This window comes from Bubalus bubalis, chromosome 15 (genome assembly GCF_019923935.1).
Source record: "Bubalus bubalis isolate 160015118507 breed Murrah chromosome 15, NDDB_SH_1, whole genome shotgun sequence".
Lineage (NCBI taxonomy): Eukaryota > Metazoa > Chordata > Mammalia > Artiodactyla > Bovidae > Bubalus > Bubalus bubalis.
This window is the reverse complement of record NC_059171.1, coordinates 69668548-69687978: the sequence shown is the minus strand read 5'-3', so window position 1 is coordinate 69687978 and position 19431 is coordinate 69668548. Positions and strand designations below refer to the sequence as shown.

Here is a 19431-nt window from a genome sequence, read left to right as displayed (position 1 = left end):
CTGGGCATGTGGTCACCGTGAGTCTCCCCACTGTCCAACGAGTTGCAGATCCTGGAAGGCAGGAAGAATCCCCACAGACCACAATAACTGCCCCCCAACTACACCCCCATGTGACTTCACTGAAGCTGAATTTGAGGGTCAGGAAATTCATTTCTGGTTCTACCTCCCACCCAGACCCCACACAACATCAAGCATTTCAGATTGGGGATATGTGAATCATATGTCAGGCTGACTCACGTCTTCAAGTTTCCAGGTTGTGAATTTACAACACTATCGATAAGTTAAAGGAGGATCAAATTAGGAAGAGACACTATAACTTGCTCTGAGTTTCTCTGCAACAAAGTAGATTCATTCCTATTTCATCGAAACAGGGTGGCGGGCTGTGGAGGCAGTTTGGGAGTACGGCGTGGTTGGCAGCTGTTGAAAAATTTGCAATGTGCTTTGGTAAATGGAAATAATCCATTATTCTTTTCTTCTTCTTTTTTTTAAACTGATTTTAAGTTATGTACCAAGTTAATGATTTTCTTTCCATTCATTGTGGTCCTCCTTTTATTTTGGTTCATGTGGAAAATGTTTATGGTACGCTTTTGGAAGCTCGGTGGCAAATTCAGAGTCTATAAAGTCCACGCTCTTCCATTTAAGAAAGGGAAAAGGGAAGGAAGGTAGTGAGGGTTGAGCACCTGAGTGAAGTCTTCTCAGAGAAAACCCAGCAGGGAAGGAAGCAAAGGTGTGCAGGTGAAGTCACCAAGCCCAGGGGTTCTCAGGAGAAGAGCATCAGACTGGACTCTCCCACACAGACCTGCTCAATCAGGGAGTGGTTGGCCCAAGGGGTGTTCAGAAACAGAAAGCTCACAGAAGGGGTGCAAAACTATGCTGGGAACAAGAAAACCAACCTACCAGAGACCTTGTGGGCTCAGCTCCCACGCAGCTTTCACACCCATTCACCCGACCTTTCACCTGCAGAAACCCTGTTCTCTCCAGACCGACGTGTAATGCCAACACAAGCGGCCAGAGCTCTGGCCCACGTGAGAAACCTTACTGAGACCCCCAGGGAAGCATGGCTGAGGGTGATTCAGCCCCCGAGACTGCTGTGGCATCTCCAAGTAGGGGAACACATACGATCAACCTAGCCTCGGGGCTCGGAGGGGGAAACTCGACTGATGAATCATGGCAGCTCAGAAGCTTCTCGGGGCCTCCCTGGGAACCCACTGAAAGATGGTGTGTGTCACCAGAGGCCTGGGCAGCTGCACGATTCTCATGTGAAATGAGACCAATGCATGAGTTTTGGTGGTCTCTTAGGATGTCTCATCAGTTCGCGAGATGATCTATCCGCAGGTGATAGGGCTCAGAAATGTCAGGTGAAACCACACACCAAGGTGTGGTTTTCGACTTTTCGTCAAGTGGATACCTGGCTAACTGGGACTCATACTATCAACAGATGGAAACTCAGAAAAGTGAGGGACTTGTCCAAGGACACACAGCTGTAACTCAGACAAACCTAGAGGTGGAGCTCAGGGGTCCATAGTCCCCTTCCCCAACACCACTCTGCCTTGTTTAGAATGAAAAGACCGCACAAAGCAAAGGGAACAAATACATACATTTTAATTGGATAATAAAGTAAAAAGAAAGAAGAGTAAGACCCAAAGGCGATACATGCCTGGACAGTCATGGACTGTGACATTTAAGAGCTCTGGGACAAATCTCTATTTTAAAATTGTATAATACCTTTAAATTAAAACATAATAATATATATTTAGTTAATTAAAACAGACATTTAAATATAGTTTTAAATATCCCCTTTCCTACTCTGACACAGAACAGCATGTAAGCTAATATATTCTTTATGTCAATCTGGTGGCAGTATCTAAACCCTGTTATTCAGACTCTAAGAGCTGAAGGACACTCACTGAGCCCACTATACAGATGAGAAAAGTAAGGTGCAGCGAGAGGAAATGACCTGCCCAAGGAAACTCAAGCAGCTCCAGGCAGAGGCAACAGCGGCTCTGACATCGCCCCCTATCCGGCTCTGTGGAACTCTGAGGGCCAAATGCACTTCCCCGGCTTCTACGGACACAGATGTTCAGTTTCCTCTGGCACTCCTTAGCATCTCACGTGATTCTGTCCAAAGGTCCGGCATAATCTTGGAGGCAGGTGGCTGATTCTCTTGAAATGTATTGTAGCTACCAAGAGACAGGAGTGAACATGGTTAGTCCGTCAATGTGTACAGGAGAAGGGACCCTGAACAGCAATGAGCATGAAAGCAGATAATGAGTGTATTCTCTTGGTCCAAATAAAAGGTACTATATCCACACAAATGTAATAAAACTACAGAGCAAGTGCCAAGAATAAGGTAGCTGACATGCACAGCACTCCTTGATACATGGCTGCATAGGAGAAAGCAAGCTGAGAAAAAAATCTGTTTATCAAAAACAGTACTCTGTGTGTGTGTGTGTGCATGCGTGTGTAAATGCACTGGAAAGCTCTGCAAGGATGTGTGCCAAACTGATAACCTAAGCAGAAAGGATGCAGAAACAAGAATTGGGGGCTGTGATCAAGAAAAAACATTAGCCTTATCTGGACAGCCTTTTTTCCCCAAGCTAAAAAACATTCAGTTACTATTTATGTAATAAGTGATTGATTTGGGGGAAAAAAGAGAGAGAGAAAAAAATGAAAATAGATTAGTATTCATTCATCTATCATCTGTTCGGGCTTCCCCAATGGCTCAGTAGTAAAGAATCTGCCTGCCAATGTAGAAGCTGCAGGAGACCTGGGTTCCATCCCTGGGTTGGTAAGATCCCCTGGAGGAGGGCATGGCAACCCACTCCAGTATTCTTGCCTGGAGAATGCCATGGACAGGGGAACCTGGCAGACTACAGTCCATAGGGTCAAAGAGTTGGATGCAACTGAAGTGAATCAGCACGTCATCTGTTCACTCAATTCTCTGAACGGCAACTTTGTGCCAAGAACAGAACAAAATGAAAAACACAGCCCCTGCCCCCGAAGCGCTTCTACTGTAACGGGTAAAGGGGGAGGTCTGCCTGTGTGGCATACATGTTCAGGGATGTTCTATGTGCTCTGGTGAAAGAAGGAAAGAGAGCAGAGTGGGGAAATAAAGTGATTTCCATGTTTCAAGGCAGATCCAGTGGCTGAAGCAAAGTCCTCAAGTGAATTTTGCCAAGACCCGCCATCTTAAAGCTAAACAACCAAGACAACACGTTGCAAATGGACAAAGTTTTGGTAATTTTAAAGGAATCTCAGCTGTCTTTTTCACTTTTTGGCCACACCCCATGGGATGTGGGATCATAGTCCCTAACCAGGGACCGAACCTTCATCTGCTGTACTGGAAGGCAGAGTCTTAATCACTGGATCACTGGGGAAGTCCCTCAACTGAATTCACAAAGGAATATGACAGTACCAAGGAGAGTCTGCAGTTACCCCCTAATTTAACCTTTACGGAGGAAGATGGCTTGGAAGCCTTTTACAGGCACTGAGTCTTTGGCTGTCTTTATCAGTACATATGGTTTACTCTGCTCGGCTAGAGAATCACTTCGCTCTCCCATTCGCCAGAATTGCTGTTTTGATTTGAAACTCCAAAAATAACTCATGAGAAGCCTGCTGTGTGAGAGGAAGATGGTGGCACATAGCTCCAGGGAGGAAAAGAGAAAGCGTTTGATCTGAATCACCTAAGAGCTGAAATTGAGTGCAAATATCTCCTGTAGCAACTGCTATATAATTAGTCACCCTTATCCTTTCAAAACCAAGGCTGTTCAACAAGGAAGTTTAATTGGAAAGAAAATTTCCAGACCAACTATTCTGTCCAAACTGCATTAAATGAGGATAGTTCAGCAGTGACCATGGGCTTCCCAAGTGGTTCAGATGATAAAGAATCCATCTGCCAATGCAGGAGACAGGGGTTCAATCCCTGGGTCGGGAAGATCCCCTGGAGAAGGAAATGGCAATTCACTCCAGTATTCTTGCCTGGAGAATCCCATGGACTGAGCTTGGTGGGCTACAGTCCATGGGGTCACAAAGAGTCCGACACAACTGAGCTACTAAGCAGGCATGCACAGCAAGGACCACACGACCAGTAAAAGCCATTAGGTGTTTTGGAAGAGAGGATGAGAGGGAAGGTGTGCTCTCCGATGTGAGTTAAATGTGGTAATATTCTAGGTTCCTTTTTCCAGTTGCACGTGTCTTCTAGCCACCAGGCAAAAGGATTCACTTCTCTCTGGGTCAGTGTTACTGTGGGGACCACCCACCATGTGAAGTGTGTGCTAGTCTCCTGGAAAGAAGCAGCCAGAATCAAAATCTCGGAGATAAAGAAGGGGAGAGAAAAGAAATTGACACTCACCATCCAAACCTGTTCATTAAGTGCAGAGTGTCCCATTCTAGGAGGACCACATTCATCTATGGGCTCATGGGGGGCTGCAGTGACTGGGAATGACCTTCACCCTTGAACTTTTGTCTTTGTCACTTACTAGCTGTGTGACCTCTGCCAAGTTGTTTAACATCTCTGAGGAGCAGTTTTCTCATCTAAAAAGTTAAAAAAAAAAAAAGAAAGAAAGCAAAAAAGGATTATGTTGGTGCACCCCACTGGATGGTGAGGAAGACAGACTGTTGTCAATGTACATTCAACTGCTGACGGGCGATGGAGCCGGAATCCGCGTCTAAGTGACCTAGCGCTCCATACATGGGGAGTGTGTGTCGAGGAGAAAGGTGAGAAGGAGCATCGGGGGTTTCCTTGCTACTCAGAATGGGTCAGCCGTTGTCCAGGAGCATCACCATCACCTGGGAGTTCATCACTGGTGCAGAATATCAGCTCCACTTGGCTTAAGGGACACAGCATCTGCATTTAACAAGGGCTCCTAGAAGTTTATGCATGGCTCACATTCGAGAAACAATGGCCTCAGCCACCTCTCAGGTGTGTGATTCTGCACTCGGTGACCTGAGTCAAGACAAAGTGCCCTTTAAGGGGGAGAAGTGGGTTCCCCAGAGGACCACCTGCGGTGGGAACCACTTCTGGATCCTGTCCTGGATTGCCATCCAGTCTTCCTGCTTCCTGTCTGCAGGGGGGAAATCGGGGCAGATCCCAGGCCCTCCTGAAACCAAGGCATTCTCCATCAGCCTGGCTGGGCCACTCCGGGGTCCAGAGCCGTGTCATCACAAATGTCCCAGAGTCACCACACATGCCTGGAAATAGACCTTGAGCGTGGAAAAGAAGATGAAAACAGCTGGTAACAAGCAAATGGGAGCGGAGGCCTTGGGAGGGTGGAATGAACCACAGATCCTGGGGCCTCTGCTATAAGACACGGCCGCATCCAGTCAAGAAAGAAATACTATACATACTCGGATTGTGCTTATATGTGCACAAACCATCTCCAGAATGACAAACGAGAATCTTCTGAGAGTGACTGCCTCCCGGGAGGAAGATTTGTTACCTGGAGAAGTGGAACCTGCGGTGGACACTTCACTTTTACTGCATGTCTTTCTGGACCATCTGAATTTTCATTGGTATGAATGTATTCTAAGGAAGGGAGGGAAGGGAAGAGAGATGGGGAAAAAAGGAAAGGAAAGGGAGGAAGGGACATTCAATTTAAAAGAAAATAACTGAAAATAATAGATAACTAAGTCACTTGTTGTGTAGGGTTAAGTTTAAAAGTCCTCCCAGGTTGTTTTTTTTGCTTAAAGTCACATCACTTAGCCTGTAATCCTTCGTTGAGGCTGAGCACTTGGTCCCAGAATACCTGTGTCTGAAAATGCTCAGAAATCTGGAGAAATTCAAGCAGGGAATGTCCCATGTGGCAGAGCACTACCTTGTTTATTTGTCCCCAAGCTCACAGATATACCCTCCTCTCTAGAGACACCCTCTTCTCTAAAAATGCCAGAGGGTCCTGACTCCAGCCCACTTAGCTCTGTGAGGCAAGGTAAGATGTCTCCCGGAAGATGTGTAAGTCCTGGTTTCCAGAGATCTCCAGGGACTCAAGTGGAGTCCGGGGATACAGCGCTTATACTTTGTGTGAATGTGTGAGTGTGAGCTGAGCTAAGAAACAAAATGTAAGGTAACGTGGAAAATCCTAACTGCAGAATAAGCAGTACTGGCTGTGCTCAGCTTACAAGGTGCTTCCCAAATCCTTACTGGGAGGAACAATAGAAACCTGAAGCTAAAGATGAGGACTGAGGTCCAGCGAGGTCAGTGGTGAGATCGGGAATTAAATGCTGTACTTTTGCTGTCCCGGGGCACACCCTTTCTTCCATGTTCCAGTGTCCCAGCCACCTTCACAAAAGACCCACACATCGCCTGGTGCTGGACACATGACACTCTGTCTTTATGGTTGGTGGCTGGAAGTAATTTCTTCATAAAAAGTATCACTGAGTCTTCAGCTGAGCACTTATTCTATTGATAAGAACAGCAAGGATGGCGTTGCTCCCTTGAGGCACGTGGCTACTACTGATGATGTCTAGTTGATTGGATGAGAGGCCAGCTCTCGCATCACGAACTCTTGGGTTGCGTCCCTGGTACTTGCAGCTGTCGACGTTTGGTAAGTGGATCTCTTGAGCCTGTGGTTTCTTCATTTTTTAAAAACAGCAACAACAACTATTTATCAAGTATGAACTATGTGTGTCCTCTGAGCCAGCGTTATTCTAAGCACTTTACCAGCTCACTGAGTGCCCGCAACATTCCATTATTGTTCTTGGTGTACACAGGAGAAAGCTGAGGCCCAGAAAGGTTAAGTCATCTGCCCAAGCTCACACAGCTATTAAGCGTCAGTCCTGGGATTCCATGGGCGGTCTGACGGGAGCCTGTGCTTCAACCGTCACACACAAATGCTCTCACGAGGTTGTCAGAGGTTGTGTTATGAGATCATAAAAAATAACACACTTACTGGGCTGCCTGGCCCAGAGTAAGGGCTCAGTAGGTTACAGAAGTTAATGATTAGAAGTTAATGTCTTTGGTTAGGCAATAACACAGGATTACTAGAGCAGGCACGTGGTTGATGGCGGAGGGGGTGGGAAGGGGAAGCTACCGCCTGCTGTGGTACTATTCCTGGACAGGTGTCCTCCCCACCTGTCCCCAGCTGGCATTCTGCCTGAAGTCTAGGCACAGGCAGGAACAGGGGCGCCGTGCCGGTGAATCTCTGTGCTGAACTCTCCCGTGGGGCGCTCACATGGAGATCTACGTAGGGGCAGCCTCAGGGTGGGGAGGAGGGGATCAGGTCTGAGATTCACCCAGTGGGAAGAACCATCAGACTCCAGAACCAACAGTTCTAACCCCAAGGCAACAGACATGTGCTTCTGAGATTCTCCACAAATGGTTCATCACACAGATTTGGGGGAGGTGGGGCGGGAAGATCCCTCATATGGAAGAGACAAAGTGATCTCAAAAAACTGGTGGAATTAGAGCCCCGGCGTGGCAGCCTCTATGGACAGCAGGGTGATTGTCCGCTGCTCTCTCCATCCTTGGGCGGACACGCTCCGTTCTGTTCGGGTCCTGGGCAGGCAGCAACAGTCACGGAAGGGGCCATCCTCTAATCTCTGTCGGAGGCTGGCTTAGGAGGACAAACTGGCCCCAGCTGGCCAATAAGACACAAGGGGAAGTAGACTGGGGATTTCTGGGGAATTCTTCTTCCCTAACAGAAAACAGATACTTTGCCCTAAGAAGACCCCCCTCCGTCCTGCCTGCCACGCTTCCTGCTCTGGATGCTGTCATGACCAGGTGCCGACTGCAGCAGAAAAGGGTGGCTCAGAGAAGCGAACTCAGTGCCCTGATGAGCTGAGCTATCAAATGCCTCTTTTTGACACACCTGACCACACCAGGTGCTGGGGGCAGGCGGGAGCGGGAGTCGGGGGGCAGAGGGAAACATGGGGAGACAGAAAGCCCTGAGCACCAGCGGTGGAAGCACAAACAGGTAGTCATTCTGGAAAACACTCTGGCGGTGCTTGTGAAATGAAGTGAGCAGCACAGTGACTCACCCCCACCCCACCCCGCCCCCAGCCCTGGGTCCATATCAGAGCGATTCTCCCACAGGCCACGCGGGCACAGAACTTGGCTGGGCTTCTCCCTGAAGTGTGTCAGCAGGGATGAAGGAAGTAAATAAGGCAGGGCCTGCAGTCAGGGGAGGGTGGACACTGCCCCTCACATGAGCTCAGCACGCACAGGCCAGCAGGAGTGGAGCTAAAAAAAGAAGACGGCTCTGAGTAAAAAGGAAAACAGAGGGAGACCTATAACAGAATCCTGTTTGTCAAAATGAGAAACAGATACCTGATCAGAACAGAACAGGAGGTGCCACGTGGGGCACACGGCAAACACACTGGGAGGAGTGGGAGTCTGAGAATCTCTTAGTGAAGAGCTGCTCTGTCTATATAACTTCCCCAATCCCAGGAAAGACACGATGCTATATGTGACTGTCACATCTCAGACTGCCGTTGCTGCCCTTAAGGTGGTCCCCTCTTCTCCACCGCGATCCCTCAGACTTCTGGGAAAGATCTGGTGGCCCAGAAATACCATGTATAACCCCCCCAGCACCATTTTGTTTCTAGTTTTGCCCCTAAGTGTGTCTGGCTGTACAAAAACCCTTCCTGCACACCACCACCTTCTCTCCTCCTGGAACATGTCTTTGAAATACATTCCCCAAATTGGGACACAAGGTCGAAGTGATGCTTTGATAACTCCTGGCAACTGGTTTTCCCCAAAGAACAATATAAGCTGCCACAAACCACTGAGGTGCATGCCAGGTTCCCCCAAAATTCTTAGAATAAATTTCAAATCCTGTTAGTCTAACTCTTGGTGACTTACTTTTGAACTGTGGTGTTGGAGAAGACTCTTGAGAGTCCCTTGGACCACAAGGAGATCCAACCAGCCCATCCTAAAGGAAATCAGTCCTGAATATTCATTAGAAGGACTGATGCTGAAGCTGAAACTCCAATACTTTGGCCACTTGATGTGAAGAACTAACTCATTTGAAAAGACCCTGATGCTGGGAAAGATTGAGGGCAGGAGGAGAAGGGGATGACAGAGGATGAGATGGTTGGATGGCATCACCGACTCAATGGACATGAGTTTGAGTAAGCTCCAGGAGTTGGTGATGGACAGGGAAGCCTGGCGTGCTGCAGTCCATGGGGTCACAAAGAGTGAGACACAACTGAGCGACTGCTCACTGACTGTTGACTTACAGGTGGTGGTCGCCACAGTCACACTGCTCTCGTGAGCCTTACTTTCCCTGCCAGCTTCACTGATGCTCTGTATTTCCTTTTATGAGCTCTGTCTGCCTTAGGAGATCTGTCTCCACATAAAGGGACCGCCCTCACTCAGGTGGGCTGAGGGGATGGTGTGAAAGTCGGGGCAGAGGAGCGGCAGCCCAAGGTCACCCAGGAAAGAAGGAAAAACAGAGGGATACAAATGGAAACGTTAGCATGAAAAACTGCACTTTAAAAAGCCCTACATCTGGGATTTCCATGGCAGTCCAGTGGCTGAGACTTCACCCTCCAAGGCATGGGAGGGTGTGTGGGTTTGATCCCTGGTCAGTGAGTTAAGATCCCACATGCATCCTGGCTAAAAAAAACCAAAAAATTAAAAAATAAAAAATAAGCAATACTGTGGCAAATTCAATAAAGATTTTAAAAATGGTCCAACATTTTAAAAAATCTTAAAAAGTAAAAGTCCTACAACCGCTGAGAATGTGACTCCATCATAAAATGTCTGCACACACTGGAGGGATGGAGGGAACTTGAGGAGTGACCGTAAGAGCTGGAGTGCTATGGACTCTGGCTCTGGGGTTCTGGGCATTCTTTAGAATTTTTTTAGCCTCTCTGGTGGCTCCTGCTCACCCCTGACTCCATCTCCCCAGCACGCAGGCTTCTTTGCAGACTGGGAAGTCTGTGGAGCGCTCCTCTGCCCTCGGATCAGGCTAATTCCCACACTTCCTTCCTGGCCCAGCTTCATCATCAGTTCCCCTGGGAAGAATCCCCTTGCCTCTGAGAGCTGATTCGATGCCTGTTCCCACCCTGCCCAGACAGCCTGTGCTTCTCTGGTCCCAGGGTCTGTAACAGAGATGGCTTGAGCTGGACTGCTTCAACAATGACCTTTTGATTAGAAGCTCAGCATTTCAGGGAGTGGACAGAAACATTTGGACTGTGCCAGCCACGGCAGGAGAGTCTGGTCTGGGAGAGGGGAGAGCGAGGACAGAGGCAGAGGTCCTTAGATGGTTTGCTCTGGCTTCTCCCCTTCTACTCCCGACCCCTGCACCACCAATCCAACCAATTCTTCAAGCACTTATTTCTCAAGTGTTTGTTACTGCCAAGACACTGGGATGAGGAACTGCAACACCAAGGCCATTCTTTGACTGTTGAATGTAGGTAGGGAGTCAAAGCTTTGACATGAGGAATTTCAGATAACCATGGAGGAAGGGAGTGAGAGATAATAAGACAAAACAGTGGAAGATGGATGGTGTGTGGGTACCATATGGTTTGGGTGCAAGAAGGCAGGTCCCTGTGGGCTGCAAAGGGAAGTCCTCTGAGAACCCAGATGGGAAGGAGGGTCATAGGGTAGGGGAGTGGGGGAGGGGCTGGATGGGGGAGGGGCGCTGCATATTAGGGGTTGGTGAAGAGCCTGTGGAGGCTGGAACAGAAAGAAAAGGTCAGGGAGTCCTGGGAGGGTGTGTTGGGGCCAGAATTTTGAGGACCTTGAAAGCCAGGCAGAGGAATCAGTGCTGGGAAAGAGCGGGTGAGGACCATGGATCGCCGTGTAGCTGATGAGAAAAGTTTCTGGGGAGACGGGCCTGGGGTAGCCCTCAGGGAGGACAAGGGAAAGAACCCAGTTATTTAGAGTAACCCCCGCAGAAGTCACAGCAGGGACTGAGACACAGGGGATCTGACCTTCCCTTCCCATCTGCCAGCACGGCCGCCGTCACCCTCCCGTCACAGCACACTCTCGCTGTGACCCCAGGTGGGACCGCAGAATTTTCTGCCAATTGAGGCTCCTGGCAGCCCCCTACCGATCCATCCAGGGCGACAGGAGCTGCCAGGCAGAGATCTGACCTGTCACCCCCTTCTCATTAGCTTCTTTTATTATCTTCCTAAAAGAAAATGTCTTGCTGAAATGTTTGGCGCGTATGTGGATCCGTCACCTTGCTAACTGCCTGTCTCTCCAACTAGGATCGAAGCCCCACATCTGCCTTGTTCAGAGTGCCAGCACCGAGCAGGGTGGTCAGCAGGTTATCTGGGGAATGAATGGATGAAAGAATGAACGGAAGTCCCCCGAGGGCTGGGGCTGAGTCAGGTTTATACAGCTGCTCCCGCTGCATAGGATACCCAGCACAAAGTCGCTCATGGGGGTTCAGGGGAGTCTGCCAGCTCTTCCTCATGCCTCAGCTTCAGGGAGTGACGAAGCCCTTCTTCCTCTGTGGGGATTATGCTGAAGACTGGCCTTACCATGTGCAATGTCTCTTGTTAGCAGTTTCAACCTTGAGACTCTCGCTCCCTTCCTCCCCTCCCTTCAGGGCTCGGGACTGGGCATCAGACTGGCCTGAGGACAAGAACGAAGGGAAGAGAGGCCACAGTGAAAGAGACAGGAGGAAGAGACCCCCAGGAGATGTCACAAGTTCGTGCACACTTGTGCACACGCACGTGAGTTGTGAAGGCTGGCTCTGGTTTGGATAATTCAAGAAACTTGCTATGTGACCATGGCTGCGTCATTCTTCCCCTAGGCTTCAGTCTCCCTGGTGATAAAACCTGACCAGCGAAGACGAACATTTCTAAGGGTCCTTCAAGAATGAAAATGCTAGGAATAAGAAATCACCTAGGGTTACACTTTGGAGAGCGATGTCGCTGGAACTGGAGCTTTTTCATGGCTTTTGAGGGCCTAGCATACAGTATGTCAAATATATTAAACCTACCCAGATCCCCCTGAAAAAAAAATTCCCATATAACTGCAAAAGCTGAGTAGAACTCAGTAAGTTGCTATAAAGTTACATATTAACACGTAATGTTATTTCAGTTTTGCAGTTTCGTTTTCATATTTTGAGACTAGTCATTGTACCAACATATAAGTTTTCTAACTTGCTTGTGGGGTCCCAGGATTCTGAGAGGTCCCAGGCACTCTGCTGGTAGAGCCTTCCTAGTCAAAAGGACTCATCTGAGGTGTTTGGTGAAAATACCCATTTCCGGGCATTAACTCCCTCCTCCCCTTACCAGCCACTGAATCAGAAAATTGGGTGGAGGAGCCTAGGAATCTGTATTTTAGCAAGATTCTCAGGTGATCATTTGCAAACTAAAGTTTGCAAACCACTGCCATAAAAAGCAGCTGAGAAAAGAACCTAGGGTAGCCAATTCTGGAGGACAAAGCAGGTTATAAAGGGCCCAAAGAAGGAGAGGTGAAACAGAGATGACAGCGCAGCGGCTCCTGCTTTGCATGTGTGCACACTGCTTCTGCCCACGTGCATTCTGCGTGTAAACACGCTTTGCAAAACCCTGACTCACCCGGTGCCGAGCCCCTTCCTGAGGGGGATACTCACACTCACATGGCCTGGGTCTACATCTGCTTTCGTTTGCGGGAAGAGAACACTTCCAACATATGGAGTGTGAGACTTGAAGACCGAAACCACCGCTACCGGGGACTGGTACTACAGAAGGACATATATATAGTGCTGGTACCCAGATGTTTGCCGCAATTGGTGCTGCCTTTGATTGGTGACCGATACGAGCTCCAGCAGCGAGCGGTCTTAGCTCATCCATGGAGAGGGAGGTTTTGTTTAATGCCAAGCCATACGTACCAGTTTTTATATACATGCTTGCATGTGAGCATGAACATGTGGTTGTTGTTTAGTTGATAAGTCATGTCTGACTCTTTTGTGACCCCGTGGACTATGTAGCCCACCAGGCTCCTCTGACCATGGGATTTTCCAGGCAAGAATACTAGAATGGGTACCATGTCCTTCTCCAGGGTCGATCTTTCTGACCCAAGGATCGAACTCGTGTATCCTGCATTGGCAGGTGGATTCTCTACCATTGAACCACCAGGGAAGCCCATGCATGAACATATACACACCCCAGATGTTATCTGCAGGTGTCTGCAAGTTCCTGCAGTAATTAGAGACGTAGCCCAGTTGTCAGAGGTCATCTGGATTATAATGCGGAATGCTAGTTTCCAAGGCACCAGGAAGATGCTAGGCTATCAAGGGTTGGCAAAGGAGTGAGCAGATAGGAAGGACCAAGTACTATGTTGGGATTTTCCCATGTATGTTTCACATCAATTGACCGGGGAGAGTACTATCAGTTCCATTCTCATGATGAAGAAAACCAAGACACAGAAAAGATGTTTGACTTAGCCAACGTTCTGTAAGACTGAACTCTGACCTGGCTAACCCCAGAGTTCATGTTCAATGCTTTATGCAGTGCTGCCTTAAAAATCTTAAGCTGTAAACACGGCGGAGAGGGAAAAAGAGGATCTATTCCAGAGAGAGGAAACTGATCTCTCTAGTCAGTGAGAAAACTAAGAGTAATTCCTTAACAATTTAATTCACAAACAATATGTGGTCATTGGGAAAAAATAATTAACAGATAAGCAATACAATTTAAAAAAAAAAGCAAGTAATCACATCTCTCCCCGCAAATAACGGTGGTGTTTGTTTATACTTCTAGTTTTTTCTTTCCATCAAATACATATTTTTTTCTTGCCTACAAATAAAATGATATGATTTTTGCAATTTTATCAACAAGGTTACAATGCTGATTTTTTCCATGGGTAATTAGTGATGCCTATCCAATCCTAATCTTCTGTGCATTTAGGTCAATCCATATTTCTTTGCAGATTCTAAGAGGGAGAGATAAAGCCTTTCACTTCTCTGTTGTTTGCTTCCTGTTGTCTGTTCATCAGCCATGAATGCATTTAGGAAGGATTAAAGAGTGTTCTGTCTAAATCCTTTGTTCTGCTGAATGATGAAGCCTTAGAAAACATACCAAAAACAAACAAACAAACAAAAAAACAAACCCAGCAAATCAGTTTGGTTTCTTCCTCCCTGTGGATGGAAATGGGGCATAGGTTTTTGTAGCAACCAAGAAAATGATCCAAAAAATTAAAAGTATTTTAACGCCAGGGAATTGCAGCTGTCTTATGCAGAAGAGCTTGAGTCGGGCTCTCTCGCTGCCCCCTTCGCCTACTGCAGGGAACAGCTCTCCAAACGCCATTCCCCCCCTCACTTTCTGCCATCCCCTAGTTGGCAGAGTGAAAAATAACCTCTCATCACCCCTCACCCCACCTCCCCACCCCTACCCGCTGATGTTAATGAGGCTCCCTATTGAGACATAGTTAATCACATCAATTAAGAGCCCTTTACACTTGGCCTTGCCTGCCAGGCACAGGCCCTCTGTCCAGGAGAAGGTGGGTAAGGTAAGTCAGGTCATGAGATAATTTGTGTATTTTTTTATTTTTCCCCCTCCATCTAGTTGGTTTTTTCCCCCCATTTTTAGTTTAGGTTTTTTTTCAATTTAGGCATAATTAACACTCAGTGAAATGTCCAGATCTGAAAGGAACAGTTTGATGAGTTCTGACAAATGCACATACCAAACACACTAAACCACCAAGACACAAAACATCTCCCTCACCCAGAAAACACCCTCTGCCCTGTTCCCAGAGGCAACCATGGCACTGATTTCTAGCACCACCAATTAACTCTGTGTGCTCCAAAAATTCATATAAAAGAAATCATACGACATTTAAAGTTGAGCATGAATGATGAGCAAAAAGAGGCAGGTCTGGTGGGAACGAAAAACTGTTGCATACAGGTGCTTCGGAAAACAATCTGGCAGTTCCTCAAAAGGTTACCCAGACAGACACCATATGACCCAGAAATTCCCCGCTTAGGTATACAAACTCAAGAAAGATGAACACCTACATCCACACAGAACCTTGTACATCAGAGCAGCATTATTCATAATAACTCCAAAATGGACAGACTCAGTGTCCATCAACTGACCAATGAACAAAATGTTTATATATATCCACACAATGGAACACTGTCTGGGCATCACAAGGAATTACGTATAGATAGAAGAGACGAGATGACGTGGATGAACCTTGAGACCATCAGGCCAAGTGAAAGAACTGCTCACAAAAGACCCAATACTAAGCTACACGCTGTATCTCATTTAAACCTCACCATCTTTGCGCAAGGTGGGTCACATGGTAACTCAGCTGAGATTGAAGATTTTGCTGAGCAAAACAGCAGGGTCACAGTAAAACCTGGTCCTTCCTACTACAGCCTTTGCTTCTGACCATAATAAAACATCGTGCCGGCTGCCAGGACACAACAGGGAACCAGATCCACGCAGGCTCGGCTCCAAATGCCACAAATCATGATTTCATTGATTGGAGATGTGTGCTGCAGAAACCATGGGCTGGAGGGAGGAAGAGCATGGCACAATCCACTGGGAGGGAGGGCCTCTGAGAAAGGGGCACGTGGGCTGAGCCAGGTGACTGGTGCTGTGCCAAGTGCCGAGAGAAGGTCCTGCTGTGGACGGCTCAGGACACGGTGGTCTCACACATGGTGGCCGAAGAATAAACGTCCAAACGCCCTGAAGGAGAATGTGGCAAGTTAAACAACCTCAAGAGTCCTTGTTTCAGTCATTGTATTTTATGGGAATGCATCTTAATAAAATAGGAAACTGCAGTTACAAAGATTTAACGATGAGAATATTCACTTAAGCACTGATGTGCGTGTGTGCTAAGTCACATCAGTCATGTCCGACTCTGTGACCCTATGGACTATAGCCGGCCAGGCTCTTCCGTCCATGAGATTCTCCAGACAAGAATACTGGAGTGGGTTGCCATGCCCTCCTCCAGGGGATCTTCCCAACCCAGGGATCGAACTCACGTCTCCTGTGGCTCCTGCATTGCAGGTGGATTCTTTACCCCTGAGCCTCCAGGGAAGCCCGAAGCACTGTTCATAGCAGTGCAAAAGTTGAGTTCATGTGTCTGCCCCAGATGCTTAAGAAACACTGGAGGGGCTTTGCCACTTATGTCTGAACAACAGTGAAGCTGGGAGTCCCAAGAGTCAAACGGTGATGAAGCAGAAGTGCACGTGTGGGAAGATATTTATCATGTATTTAGTACAATAGCTATTTACGAGCTGATGTATAGACTGCTGTACTATTACAAGTATACAAACACACACACACACACACACACACGCATATGCTTTAATTCATTTAATTAGTCACCTTTGAGTGATAAGTATTCTTAGCTTCTCCCCTTTGTTTGTCTGCGTTTGTGTATTTTTCTGGAGAAGATATCTTGTGCTTTGTAATAAGAAATGAAGGACAGCTGGTGCCCAGACAGGAGTGCAATTCTCCCAAAGTGGTTTGATTGATAAGAATCACTCTTCATTTAATTTATCTGGTGTATCCTTAGGAAGAGTCCACCATGAGCCTGGGTTATGCACTGGGAGATGGAGGCAGATGAAGCAGACAGAGCTCCTGTTTCATGAGGAAGCTAGTTAGGTAAACACATCAGTGCAGTCAGTGGTCATATGTTCTATGATATTTGCAGAAAGGCCTCCAGCTTATGAAAACAGGAATGATCTTTTCCCATACTTTGAATGCAGACTCAATTACACCTCACAAACTCAGCCCTAAAGATCTAGTAAACCGAAAGAGTCCCAGTAGCTGTGATAAGACTAGCATTTGGACCTAAAACTAGCCTCATGTCTCTACCATGGGGGCCTCTGTTTTCCTCATCTGCAAAGTGGGTGACCTCTCCAGGTGGCCACAAAGATCAGCTAAGGGCTCCATAATAACATAGCTTTGTACACATGATGGAGGGGGCTTAATGCCAAGATCTGAACCCCTCCCTATGAGGACTGACAACCTAGAATTTAAATCGTGATGGATGCCAATGTGTGGGGAAGAAAACAAGTTTATGACTGAAAGACTGAACAGAGCAAGGCAGTGAGCAGCCTGATTCCAAGTCAGCGGCCCCAGCCAGCTCACGCCTAGTGTGCCTTCCAACTCGGGCAGCATCTGACTTTTGGAATGTGTTTGGAATCCCAAGGACAGCCTGTGCATGTTAAATTAGGGGAAAAAAAAATTATCTGCGAGGTTTTGTTCACATGTTAAAGGGAAGTATTTAGGACCTATTGCCTTGAAAATAAATCTTCTGTAACTCACCTCTGGGATAGTGAATAAAAGGCCTTTCCAGATAGGTGAACAGGGTTTTGAATGTGGGCTCTGTGCCCTTTTGTAGATTATTTATTATCTCCTAGCTTCAGGATAATAATATCTTTCCCGCAGGGTAATTATTTAGAGCAATGCATTTAGATAGCATAGATGCTCAACAAATGGCAGTTGTTTTTTAATTTGGGGGGAGACTCAGAAAGCAATGGGGTCTCATCACCCAGAAGCTGAATCTTGAAGAAAATCAGCTCATCATGAAAGGGAAGGCGGCCCGGGGTGGTCTGGCCACCCAGAGCTAAGGCTGACCTCAGCTCAGCCTGGGAAAGGTGAGACCAGGATAGCGTGTCTCTGTCAGTGATGTGGGAAAACTAAATTAGACTGCAAATCCAAATTTGAGGCTGGCCCTGTGCTCTGCGTCCCTCTGAGAGCCCGGTTGTACATGAGCAGAATGCACTAGGCTTTTCTTGGGGAAGAAGAAGGGACACGTCTTCACTGGAGAGTGAAGATGGCTCCATCGGAGGTAGTACGGGGCAGCTGGGAGTCCAGCCAGGAGCAGAGTGCACACGGTGGGTTTCCATCAAAGTCACCAAGGGCGACTGGTTAAATATTCCCAGTCTGGGTCTACTTCTTGGTCTCCGGAGGCCTGGGGTGGAGTCTGTGAATAATCCGTATTTTACCAGGCCCCATGGATACTTCTGACACTTTCCAAGGACAGGCTTGGGAATCGCTCCCGCAGTACAGAAGAGCCAGGCGTTGGCCTCAGAAGGCCTCGGTTCAAGACCCAGCTGGGCACCAGCCCTCAGGACCAGTTTTAAAATTCTGGGACTGGACCCAGGGCAAGGCAGGCCGGGACATCTCTGCAGGCTACAAACATAAACAGGGAAATAGTCATATGAACTCTGCACTGTTACATATATATATGTTACATATATATGTGTATGCATATATATATGTACATGTGTATATATATGTGTATATATGGTTATACATAACCATATATACACATACACCTACACACGATATGTTTTCATATCTACATATACATGTTGCTAAGTTGCTGTTGCTAAGTCGCTTCAGTCGTGTCTGACTCTGTGCGACCCCATAGACGCTGCCCACCAGGCTCCCCCGTCCCTGGGATTCTTCAGGCAAGAACACTGGAGTGGGTTGCCATTTCCTTCTCCAATGCAAAAGCAATGCAAAAGCAAATGAAAAGCAAAGTCGCTCAGTCATGTCCGACTCTTCGCGACCCCATGGACTGCAGCCTACCAGGCTCCTCTGCCCATGGGATTTTCCAGGCAAGAGTACTGGAGTGGGGTGCCATTGCCTTCTCCAACATATACATGTATACATGCATAAAACCACATGATCTGTGTATATATACATGTATATGAGTTTCCCAGATGGCGCTAGTGGTAAAGAACCTTCCTGCCAATGCAGGAGACATAAGAGTTGCGACTTTAATCCCTAGGTCGGGAAGATCCACTGGAGGAGGGCATGGCAACCCATTCCAGTATTCTTGCCTAGAGAATCCCATGGAGAGAGGAGCCTGGTGGGCTACAGTCCTGAAGCAACTTAGCACAGTACAGGCATGTATACATGCATAAAACCACATACGTGTGTACATATATATGTATATATGTATAAAGTCATGTGTATATACACATACATGCACACATACAAACCTGTATACACATATTCACACTTACATACATGTGCAAGTGGATACACATGTGTATACATACATGCATGCATACACAGGTATAGGCACACACACATTATGTGTTTGAGGATTACTATATCAGTTGATCCTCAAACATCTCTACTCTAGCACTAATTGCCCATTTTCCTGAGGAAGAGTCTGAGGCATGGAGAGAATATGAAACTTGCCTAAGATTACAAGACCAGTCCGTGGTAGAGGCAGGATTTGAAACAAGGCAGACTGACTCCAGAGTCCCTGTGCACCCTCGCTACCGTAGGACTGATAACTAAGAGGCTAAGCAGAGGAGAGGCTGAAGCGGGCACCTTGCTCCCAGGTGGAGACTGTGACCACTGGCGTCTGCCCCGAATTCCTCTCATTTCTGCACTTCTATGCTGTGTACACACACACATACACACACACACACACACACACACACACACACTCCATAGCCTAGCCAAGCTGATACAGAAAAGTAACGCTCAAATTGCATTTTCCCCACTCTGGATCAGTTTGCCCTGCAAACCTGAACCCAACTTTCCTGGCCCACAGTCATGATTTACCATCATGAA

General features: G+C 47.4%; 1 long non-coding RNA gene across 3 annotated transcripts in view; it reads right to left on the bottom strand.

Moving 5' to 3' along the window:
- Positions 1-1580: 1580 nt before the first annotated feature.
- LOC102402027 overlaps positions 1581-19431 on the bottom strand; it is a 183905-nt gene continuing 166054 nt past the window's right edge. For all 3 annotated transcript variants that reach the window (XR_006545050.2, XR_006640050.1, XR_006640051.1), the window contains 2 exons: positions 4352-4533; positions 1581-2180 (listed from right to left, as the gene is read on the bottom strand). This is a non-coding gene — a long non-coding RNA (uncharacterized LOC102402027). The remainder of the gene's footprint in view (positions 2181-4351; positions 4534-19431) is intronic.